The 12,579-nt window shown below is 37.3% G+C and overlaps 1 pseudogene; it reads left to right on the top strand.

The window, feature by feature from the left end:
• The first annotated feature begins 8,668 nt into the window (after positions 1-8,668).
• LOC147937632 (F-box/kelch-repeat protein At5g51250 pseudogene) lies at positions 8,669-9,852 on the top strand (annotated as a pseudogene).
• Positions 9,853-12,579: the final 2,727 nt, after the last annotated feature.

Below are 12,579 nucleotides of genomic sequence, written 5' to 3'. Positions count from 1 at the left end.
TGATGAGTCTACAAATGGAATGATGGTTAGTACATGTGAGAAACTCTGACTCTTGTTGCCTTTTCAAATGCCTCGGCTTGGGTTTGAGACTCTTGTTATGATGAGTCTGAAATATAGAAATGGATTGATGGTAGTGCATGAAATGAGGTAATTTAAATTACCTCTTTACCAGTCCCTTATTGCTTACTCAAATGCCTCGGCTTGGTTTGAGACTCTTCTTATGATGAGTCTACAAATCAAAAGTGGGATGATGGTGGTGCCTGAGTGAGAAACTCTGTCCTGTGTTCCCTATTCAAATGCCTCGGCTTGGTATTAGACTCTTCTTATGATGAGTCTACAAATCAGAGATGGAATGATGGTTAGTGCATGTGAGAAACTCTGTCTCTTGTTGCCTTTTCAAATGCCTCGGCTTGGGTTTGAGACTCTTGTTATGATTAGTCTGAAAAATAGAAATGGATTGATGGTAGTGCATGAAATGAGGTAATTTAAATTACCTCTTTACCAGTCCCTTATTGCTTATTCAAATGCCTCGGCTTGGTTTGAGACTCTTTTTATGATGAGTCTACAAATCAGAAGTGGAATGATGGTGGTGCGTCAGTGAGAAACTCTGTTCCGTGTTGCCTTTCAAATGCTTCGGCTCTGGTCTAAGACTCTTATTATGAGTCTGAAAGAAATGGATCGATGGTAGTGCATGAAATGAGGTACCTCTTTACAAGTCCCTTCAAATGCCTCTGCTCAGGTATTAGACTCTTCTTATGATGAGTCTACCAATTAGAAGTGGAATGATGGTGGTGCGTGAGTGATAACTCTGTTCCGTGTTGCCTTTCAAATGCCTCGGCTCGGGTTTAAGACTCTTATTATGATGATGGGTCTGCAAAATAGAAATGTATTGATGGTAGTGCATGAAATGAGGTAATTTAAATTACCTCTTCATCAGTCGCGTGTTGCCTATTCAAATGCCTCGGTTCGGTTTTAGATTCTTCTTATGATCAGTCTATAAATCAGAGAAGGAATGATGGTGGTGCAGTGAGTGAAAAACTTTGTCCCGTGTTGCCTTTCAAATGCCTCGGCTCTGGTCTAAGAGTCTTGTTATGATGACTCTGAAAATTAGAAATGGGTTGACAATGATGAGTCTGTAAAGATGGAATGATGGTAGTGCATGAGTGAGAAACTCTGTCCCGTGTTGCCTTTTAAATGCCTCGAATCAGGTCTAAGACTTGTTATGATGAGTCTCTAAATCTGAGATGGAATGATGGTAGTGCATGAGTGAGATACTCTGTGTCCCGTGTTGCCTTTCATATGCCTCGACTCAGGTCTAACACTTGTTATGATGAGTCTGAAAATCAGAAATGGATTGATGGTAGTGCATGAAATGAGTTAATTTAAATTACCTCTTTACCAGTCCCGTGTTGCCTATTCAAATGCCTCGGTTCGGTTTTAGATTCTTCTTATGATGAGTCTATAAATCAGAGAAGGAATGATGGTGGTGCAATGAGTGAAAACCTTTTTCCCGTGTTGCCTATTCAAATGCCTCGGTTCGGTTTTAGATTCTTCTTATGATGAGTCTATAAATCAGAGAAGGAATGATGGTGGTGCAATGAGTGAAAACCTTTGTCCCGTGTTGTCTTTCAAATGCCTCGGCTCTGGTCTAAGACTTGTTATGATGAGTCTGAAAATCAGAAATGGATTGATGGTAGTGCATGAGTGAGAAACTCTGTCCCGTGTTGCCTTTTAAATGCCTCGACTCAAGTCTAAGACTTGTTATGATGAGTCTGTAAATCTGAGATGGAATGATGGTAGTGCATGAGTGAGATACTCTGTGTCCCGTGTTGCCTTTCATATGCCTCGACTCAGGTCTAAGACTTGTTATGATGAGTCTGAAAATCAGAAATGGATTGATGGTAGTGCATGAAATGAGGTAATTTAAATTACCTCTTTACCAGTCCCGTGTTGCCTATTCAAATGCCTCGGTTCGGTTTTAGATTCTTCTTATGATGAGTCTATAAATCAGAGAAGGAATGATGGTGGTGCAATGAGTGAAAACCTTTGTCCCGTGTTGTCTTTCAAATGCCTCGGCTCTGGTCTAAGACTTGTTATGATGAGTCTGAAAATCAGAAATGGATTGATGGTAGTGCATGAGTGAGAAACTCTGTCCCGTGTTGCCTTTTAAATAAATGCCTCGACTCAGGTTTAAGACTTGTTATGATGAGTCTGAAAATCTGAGATGGAATGATGGTAGTGCATGAGTGAGAAACTCTGTCCAGTGTTGCCTTTCAAATGCCTCGACTCAGGTCTAAGACTTGTTATGATGAGTCTGTAAATCTGAGATGGAATGATGGTAGTGCATGAGTGAGAAACTCTGTCCCGTGTTGCCTTTCAAATGCCTCGTTATGATGAGTCTGAAAATCAGAAATGGATTGATGGTAGTGCATGAAATGAGGTAATTTAAATTACCTCTTTACCAGTTTCGTATTGCCTATTCAAATGCCTCGGCTCGGTTTGAGACACTTCTTACTTGATGATGGGTCTGTAAATCAGAAGTGGAATGATGGTGGTGCGTGAGTGAGAAACTCTCTTCCATGTTGCCTTTCAAATGCCTCGACATGGATTTAGATTCTTCTTCCGATGGGTATGAAATTTTGTCACCTGTTATTTCCTTAACACCAGGTAATGATGTAATTAATTAATTGTTTGGTATTGCATTGTAGAATATTAGAAGTTGAATAGTAAATTATATAACAATGTTTACAAAAATATTTGTTTTCAATGGCTATTATTGATATTTTCACTTTTGCAGGGTGGTAGCTACGGATCTGGATATATTTTTTGTCAGGTTGGTTGATAGTGATGATGTTTCAGCAGATATTAGTTAGTTGTATTCGTTGAGAATCTTATATAGTATTTTAACTCACCTGATTATATGCGTTAATCAGGATATTACTTCTGGAATGGATTTGGAGCTTGAAAGAGATCAGTTGGTTTTAAGCACATTTGAGAATATCAGAAGTAAGCATTTCTTTCTGATCTCTCTCTTCCTTTCATACGTTTGTTTCTGTCAATGGTTTCTTTCCAAAATCCATAGCCAATACAGATTAGTTTCTGGTCCCATTGTATAATAGTACGCAGGGAAGAAGAAAAATAATAGAGTTGTTACGAAGCAAATTGTTATGTATCCTTACCGTCTATTTGAGGCACATACCTCAGCAAAAAAGGATTGTAAAGGATTAATTACTGTTCTTGAATATTACAGGTTTGAGCAAATAAGAATTACAAGCAATTCTTCCTCAGGTTGGTTGATTGATACTGATCATAATGATCAATTTGATTGTTGTATGTATCTCAGAGAAGAAACTAATTGGTGTGTTGAGTGAAATTCTTAGCTTACTACTAAAATAAGAACGTCAACTGATTATATTGCTGACTCTATTTTATTGCAACACGACCAGGTGATGTGACATTTGATGAGGTATTGAACTCTACTGATTTTTATAAAAAGCAAAATCAATAGATCTAAGATCAGATATAAGAATACGTTTGCAAGCTGGTTATTGTGTGTTCTTTTTTTTCAATCAATGGGTTAGATTTTTATCGAGAAAGCTTAGTCAATTTGAAACTGAAACTTGCTTGCTTGCAGAACACAAGGGTCGAGCTATATACATAAGGTATAAAACAAAACTGAGATGTCATCTCTTTGTTTTTGTAGCATTTTACTTTCTCAGGTCTTTATAGGAAGACATGATATAAGCATTGCTTATGCTTCTAGATGAATTAACTCTCCTATATAATCGGAGATATCTTTTTGTTTTGCCCTTAGAATTAAAAGGGAGCTAAAAACTCCCAATATACCTGATTTGGTTTGGTCAGAGTCTTCAAATGTTCTAAGAAATGGGAATATTGGAGACTCTGAGCTACACTGCGAATGGCCCTAGAAACAACAAACATGGACACACTATTTTCTTCTTTTTATCAATTTGACATTGAAAACGTTTTCATCCAAAAGTCATTGAGCTTCTTTTGCATAAACTTGGCGATGATGATTCAAGATAGTCAACTTGGTCGTGAAATATTTTTCTATCTAGCCAATAACTGGTTTTCGTATTGGATTTTTTACAAATAGTTTTTAACATGAAAGTTTCTCAAAAGATGTTTTTGATTGTTAAAAAGTAAAAATTAAATTGAAAAATGTCGACAGGGAAATATTTGCAAATAGTTTTTAACATGAAATTTTCTCAAAAAAAGTATTTTATTCTGTTAAAAAGTAAGAATCAAATTGAAAAATGTCAACAGAGTAATATTTGGGAGATTAATATATTCTTGATTTTTTTCAAAGTGGATGTTGAATACTCAATTAAGTTTGGTTTTTCAACAATTACTAATTTATTTTTGGTTAAACATATATACTGATTGGTTTAGTTCAATTTTAGCTTAATTTAAATGAAAACCGGATGAATTTTCAAGTTTATAGTACGTTGGTTTAAAACGTTTTAATTTTAGGTTAAGTCAAACCTTGATTTTGACTTTGACTAGACCCAGGTTCATTCATCATATTCATTATTCAGTGTTTAAAGAATATGAAACCGTTTAGATATGATGTCTGGTTCAAATGTCTTGTAAATTGAGTGCAACATTTGGTACTGTTAATGGACGTATTTGCATAGTGATCATTTGACCCGAATCGGGTCACCCGATGGTGTGTTTAGTCTAAGGAAAACTATAGTAGTTTAAGAAAATACGAATTCATATAGTTTAGTAATCGAATCGAATATTGAAGGTACATTGATATTAAAATGTTTTCTTCACCATTGCTTGCTTTGTAATTTAACTAATCTAATTCACATGATGAACATAACAACAACAACAACAAAAACGTTCTTTATTACTTGGATCCAACTCCAGTTTCTTTCTTTCCACGACTAAAAAACCCGATAACATACCCCAAAATCACTCCCAAAAGCATCACAGTTGCTTTGTCTGCAAGATCATAAACCAAATAACAAGATGAACAGGGAAGCCATATTTCTTTATTTCTTTCATATATATGTTTGTTTATGTCGATAGTTTTTTTCCAAAGCCATAACCAATACTATAGTTTATGGTCCCATTATATAAAAATACTCAAGAGAAGAAAATAAATAGTAGAGTTGTTACAAAGAAAATTGTTATGTAATGATTAACTCAGCAAAAAAGTATTGTAGAGGATTAATTATTGTTCTTGAATTTGACAGGTTTGAGCAATTCTTCCTCAGGTTGGATGATGGATATTGATCATATATAATGATTAATTTGGTTGTTGTATTATCCCTGAGAAGAAACTAATTGGTGTGTTGAGTGAAATTCTTAGCTTATATACTAAAACAAGAACGTCAACTGATTATATTGCTGACTCTATTTCATTGCAACACGACCAGGTGATGTGACATTTGATGAGGTATTGAACTCTACTGATTTTTAAGTGATAGGTTTACAAAAAGGAAAATCAAGACTCTTGAGGTTTACAAAAAGGAAAATCAATTGGTCTAAGATCATGTATAAGAATATGTTTGCAAGCCGGTTATTGTCATAAATCATAATGCACTAGAAACAACAAACATGATCACAATATTTTTTTGGGATCATCGAGTTCGCCCTAGCCTCCTTCTTCTCTCTGGCACAACCCCCGAAATCTGCTCCCCCGGCGGCGTCGAACCCGATCGGCGCCGCTGGGCCTTGTTTTCTTCTTCTCTGTGGCTTCCTCTTCCTCTGTAGTATATTTGCTCTCAGTTTCTGACCTCCCGGAGATATGTTGAGATTTCAGATCTCATCTCCGCCGCTATTTCAGCTTCAACCATCGAGTCCTCACCGCTTTGGTTTTGCTCGAGAGACCCATCAGTGTCCCTCTAGACTCGGTCTCCGTCTATTTCACCACCCCCTTAAGCCGTCAAATATCGCACCTTACCGCTCCTTGGATACAAATCTCACCAAGTACGGAAGCTCTGTTTTGACGCCAGCACCGGTGAATCGTCTGACGAAGAAAACCGCCTCTTTGGTGACTTCTGCTTCTCTCTCGGTAATCCTCTGTCCTAGGTCTAGTCCCCAATCTTATTCTCAAACCCTAGAAGATAGTTTGCATTGGATAAACTATAGATATAAATCATCCTTGACCTGGAATTGCCTTAGACCCCATGATCTTAATTGCATATTTAGACCAAACCGCCTAGTATCTTTGTGTCCTGCTTGGTCAAGTCGAGTTACACTCGGTAGCAGACCATTAGATACTTCGATTGTGGTTGTATCCCCCTTGTGTCAAGGCTGTTTATTTAGTTTGGTTTGGAAGCTTGCAATGCATCGCTTTGATAATGATGTTGATCCGCCATTTGGTTTATCTGTATTGCTGGTTCTCCCTGATCCTTTATCCTATCTATTATCATTAACCCAACTGTTCCAGCGTCAACTTGTAACTAGGTCCAGTCTGAATTCCACTCTTCCCCTTTCTAGTCATTGGTTGCTTAGATTAAGAATACCACTAGGCCGAAGACTACTAGTGAACCTTAATCTGCATCCTTTGCTTCATTGGCCCAAGAGTCTATTAAGAACCCTGTTACTAGAATCAATTAAGGATGACACTCTAGAAGGAGACAGTTTAGGGAAGCTTGGCATTATGATCCCACCTCTAAAGAGTGGGGGTTACCGAGGCTTTACCAACTCTCCACTTACACCTTGCCTATTCTCAAAGACCTTTAAACTGCTAATCAACTACTTCTTGAAGTTCCCTCACATTAGCTTGAAGACTAGTGGCATTATGACCCTCACTCCAAGGAGGAGTGGTTACCACAACCTCTTTAAGTACTCTTCTAGCAACCTTGGACCAACAACTACATGTGTAGTAACCGGTCTTCAGAGCCATAACACCCCTGCTCGATCTCTTGGCAACTCAGCTCTGCCAATTTCACCTCCGCCCAGTCTTCGAAGTTTCAAGACAGTGGCTCCCTGCTCCTTTGACTTGCTCAAGGAGTCTGCATCGGTTTGTCTTGATCTCACAAGCTCCATATTGCTCCTAAGCAAGTGGTCCACAGCTCTCAAGCTTTTCATATCGATTGTCTCTATCTACCCCTGTATTTTTATTGCTCTATGCTTTGTTCTAGTTTACCTTGTGTTGTACTTTAAACTATCTATTTGAATGGAATGAAAGCATCTCTTTGATCAAAAAAAAAAAAAAAAAAAAAAAAAAAAAAAGATCACAATATTTTTTCGTCAATTTGACTTCGAAAAAGTTTTGTTCTAAAAATCATTGCTTAAGCTTAGCGATGATTCAAGGTACACAACTTGGTCGTGTGAAGGCCTGAAGCCACTGTGATGAACCAACCATCATATTTTTGAATTTTTCTATCTACCCATTAACTGTTTTCGTATTGAAGATTTTCACAAATAGTTTCGACATGAAAGTTTCTCAAAAAAGAAAGTTTTGGATTGTTAAAAAGTAAAAATCAAATTGAAAAAAAATCAACAGGGGGAAATATTTGCTAATAGTTAACATGAAATTTCTTAAAAAGGTGTTAATTAATGAATGTATCTCCATAATCAAAGCTATATGAATTCGTCTTTTCTTAAACAACTAGCTAGTTCCTTAGAATAAACACTTGGATCATCATGCATGTAAAATGATCACTATGAAGTAAGAAGGTACACTGATATTAAAATGTTTTCTTCACCATTCCTTGCTTTGTAAATTTAATTAATGTAATTCACATAATGAACATAACAACAACAACGTTTTACACTTGGATCCAACTCCAGATTCTTTCTTTCCACCACTAAACCCCCATAAAATACCCCAAAATCGCTCCCAAAACCATCACATTTGCTCCTCCATTGTACCGCAAGACTGCAAGATCGATCAGATACCCAATTACAAGATAAAGAGGGTTTCCTTGCCAACGTTCACCACAAGTGTTGTTTCCATTAGGACAAAACCCGTAAAACAAACGTCACAGTACGTACTATTCTTTAATAGAAATGGTTTTAAATGCCCAATCATCTTCTGTCTTTTTCCAACATCTCTGATCTTCTTACTTGTAGTGTAACGTAGGTCTATGCCCTTGTACAACAACAAACGGTGTCTTGTTCCTATTAAAAGCCTTGATGTTCTGATCTTGGAAGCTTTAGGTTTATATATATTTTTTCTGTTCGTTTGCTCTGTCACAGAGCCTCTGTATCTACTTACTCTCTACCTTTCGTCGATAAAACGTTGCTCTTCCTCTTTATCTTCTGTGTATATGCTTTAGGTTTTGCGTGAGTTGTGTGAGACGTATGTTAAAAGACATTTTTTTTGGATATCAGAGACTCCCATGAGATGTTGGACCAAGAGCAACAATCTTTTACTAACTTTAAACATCATTGAGGAGAAATTTGGAAAGTAAACGATGATAACTTGAAGAAGAAGTAAATGGAAACTTCTTTTTTTTTTCATTCTGGCATTTTCTATGAACCAACCCCTTCTTTTTCGTGGCTTTTATTGGAAATAAAATTTGTCATATGTAGCCAGCCACTTATTTTTTCTTACCCAAATTTTGTCACATATGTACATAAATTCTAGGGTGTTCTAAATTCTACTTATAAACCGCCGCAAAAAATAAAGATCAAGCAAAAAGCTAACCTTACAATACGGCTGTCTCGTTAATATCGTCAATGCATGTCACCACCGGAAAAGAATATGAAGATGAAGAAGAAGAAGCCGTCGCCGAGGCTGCAATCGATTCCAAATCCTTCACTTCCTCATGATTTGCTGTTGAGCATCGTTGCACGCGTCTCAAGAGTGTACTATCCGATTCTATATCTCGTCTCCAAGAGCTTTAGATCTCTCCTAGCTTCACCGGAGCTATACAAGACCCGGTCACTCTTAGGCTGCACCGAGAGTTGTCTCTATGTGTGGTCACAGTCTGGTACGAACACTAGCTGGTTAACCCTCTGTCGGAAACCTGGTCAAACCCTAACCAATGACACGACTAAGAGTAAGGAGAACTCAAGTGGGTATGTTTTGTCTAGAGTCCCAATCCTACATTCTCCTCCTTTGCGGCTTTGCGCCTCTCGAGTCTCGTGGCGGTTGGTTCTAATATCTATAACATTGCTGGATCGAGCAACCAAAAGCCCTCCTCTAGCGTCTGGATTTTGGATTGTCGGTCTCACACGTGGCACGAGGCACCAAGCTTGCGGGAGGGGCTACGTATGATTTCTGCTAGTGTCCTTGATCGAAAGATATACGTGGCAGGAAGTTTCAGAGATGGTGATTCCAAGTCCATGAAGAACTCGTTCGAGGTGTTCGACACTGAAACACAAATTTGGGATCGTGCGACTATCACTTGCAGCAAGGCAAAATGTGATTTCTACTCCTGCAGAACCACATGTATTGACGGAAAGTTCCATGTGGTGGTACCGACTGACTATCAAAGCAAGGCGGTTGCTTACAGTTCCAAGGAAGGTATATGGGACACGGTTGGAGTAGAAATGAATTATGATAATTTTGTAGCTTCTTGCGAGATAGAGAATGTTTTGTACTCTTGCAGTTTAGGAGAGTTTAGATGGTATGACACTAAGGCAAGGAAGTGGAGATATTTGAAAGGTTTGTTAGGACTACCCAATTTCTGCTCTGGTAACAATGTTAAATTGGCTAATTATGGTGGAAAGATAGCGGTTTTGTGGGAGGAGGGTTTGCTTTATTATAAACCTAATATCCGTAAGAAGATGATTATGTATGCAGAGATTACGCTTGAAAGGCGCAGAAATTGTGAAATTTGGGGGATTGTTGAGTGCTTTGGTGATGTGCTTACAGTCCCTAGATTGTATTCTTTGGCGAAGTTTCTTGCTGTTACTCTTTGATAAATGGCGTCACAAGACTTGAAACGTGTTTTCTTTTGGTAATATCATATTTATTTGGAATACTTTGTGTTCTTTTGAGGGAAAAACGGCCAATTCCCCCCATGAACTTAGTTGCTTTATCGTATTTCTACCCGAAATTTTCAAGTGTGCTTAAAACTACATGAACTAATATATAATTTGAATTTACTACATAAATTTTATAAATGTGGTCAAAACCTACAAATCATAAGATGCCGTTAATTAAACCGTTATTGTAGTTGACTAGGATGCCACGTAGGTGCACTAAACGACTGCGATAAACAAAACGACGTAGTTTCACTAAAATTAATTTGTTGAAAAAAAGGTAAACAAAGGAGTCGAACTGGCGACCTCAACGTAGTGAGGTACTCAACTAAATACCAAATTGCTACAAGAGCTCTCATTGTAAAACGAAACCTAACTATATATATAATCTCGTGTTTCTTCTTCCTCATCAACAATTGAAAGCAGGAGACAGATCTGAACAAACAAAACCATGTCATTGATGACTTAGGGGGTGTTATTCAACCTTGTATTTTAATGGAGTTGGGTGTATTTCAAAATCCAGCGTTATTCAATTAGGTATTCTAAAAAATACAATAAAATTTGGTGTTATTGGATTAAACATTTGTTGGATGATTTTAAAGCACTTGTAAAATTGTTGTTATTCTATTTCCAATGGATTTTGTTTCACTTTAGATTTTAATGTAATTTACATCCAAAACAGCAACAAACACAATCCTAACAATTTTTGAAGTATTTCATCTCTCAGACTTCTCATGAGTATCTCATCGACTCATGCTAAGCGGAGAAACCGCCGCCGGAGCTCACCCTGAAACCGCCGTCCTTACAATGTCAAGGATCTGTAAGGAAGCAGAGGACTTCCTTGAGCTTTGAGTTGCTTCGCCCTTTCGCCTATCGGCTTGGCAACACAATGCACAGTCTATGTTTCCTTGCCGTTGTCCCCTATTGAAAGCTTAGCCGCTTCAGCTGTTTCGACGGATAGGAGTCTATGTGCGGCTGCGATTGTGGTTCCCACCAAGGGAGGTTACACGGTGGAGATTGTGGCGAAATACAGGCCGAGCGTTCCGATTCTATCTGTTGTTGTGTTGTGCCGGAGATTACTCGTACCGATGGACTTCGAACAAGGACTCGACGGAGGAGACGATTAGGTCCGCCATTTTAATAATTTAGTTTATTAATGTGGTTCTAATTCACAACCCAATTTATGGATAAGTTCTATTTTTTTTATTTACCTTCAAAAGTAAAAAAAAGTCCACTAGTAATGACTTTCAAAACCATCAATAATGTTTTTCAAATCCACTAATGACATCCAAATCCACATTCAATTCATTTACAAAACCATTAGACTCTAAAATCTACTAGTATTTTAAATCCATTAAAAACTTTGTTGAATAACACCCCCTTAGACTCGACGAACCATTTATAAGAAAAATCAGTTTCGTTTCCTAAGCAAGTAAGCATCATCAAAGCTCAACAAATCAAATAGTTTACACAATTTAGCAAAAATTAAACACCTAAAACCCCCCTTTAATCAATACCCAAGTTGAGGTAATATGAAAACTTGAAAACGCCCAATTTTACAGGTCTCGATAAGGAATTCAAACACCAAGTGCTTCAATAACATAAACCCAGATGGAAATATTCTTAAAGAATACCAAAAGATAAAATTTGAAAAACAGAAAAAAAAAAAAAATACGACTTTACAAAAAATCTTAGATGAGATGACGACGGAGCAGACATTAAAAAAGAAAAAGGCGAATCAATGACAGTTCTTGGGTTATTAATTTCTTTGTCAAAACAGAATTGAAATCTCTTTGTCTCTGCAAATTTGTTTCTTTCTATCAATGGTTCACGGGAAGAAGAAGAAGAAGAATCAAAAGCGGTTATATATACGTATGTGTATGTCACAAGTAGAAGTCTTGTAGCACATTTGGTATTGAGTCGGGTGAATGTATGGAGAGGTCAATGGTTCGACTCATCAGCTGTCATTTTTTCAAACAAATTAATTTTAGTGAAACTACGTCGTTTTGTTCATCTACGTGGCATCCCAATCAGCTACACTAACGGTTTAATTAACGGCATCTTCTGATTGGTAGGTTTTGGCCACATTTATAAAGTTTAGGTAGTAAATTCAAATTATATATTAGTTCATGTAGTTTTAAGCACACTTGAAAGTTTCGGATAGGAATACGATAAAGCAAGTAAGTTCATGGGGGAATTGGCCGTTTTCCCTTCTTTTGAGTGTATGCAACTATTGAGGAAATGAGTTATCTATCTCTTTTGTGACCAAAAAATGTCTTTGAACTTTTGAAGCAAAAAAAATAATAATGTGTGTAAGCTTTTTATATGGTACCTGACCTCGTAAGATATAGTATAAGAATGCTATACAAACCTGTGTGTGGCAAACAAACAAACAAAAACAAATCAGTTGAATCACGTCTCCTCGGTTTTCATTTGGATCCAACTACCATTAGATGATCCAACTCCATATTCTTTCTTTTTACGACTGAAGAAGCCAACAAAATACCTCAAAATCACTCCCAAAACCATCACACTTGCTCCTTCAATGTACCACAAGACTGCAATATCAGATTCAGATCCAAATTTGTCGTATCACTACCGCTAATAACTTCCCCAGATGCCAAAATCTCAACAACATCATGAACTTCTCCGTCGTGGTTTCCC

Source organism: Camelina sativa, chromosome 9 (genome assembly GCF_030686135.1).
Source record: "Camelina sativa cultivar CO46 ecotype springtype chromosome 9, ASM3068613v1".
Taxonomy (NCBI): Eukaryota; Viridiplantae; Streptophyta; class Magnoliopsida; order Brassicales; family Brassicaceae; genus Camelina; species Camelina sativa.
Note: the sequence above shows the minus strand (reverse complement) of the source record. Positions and strands in the feature narration are given on the sequence as shown.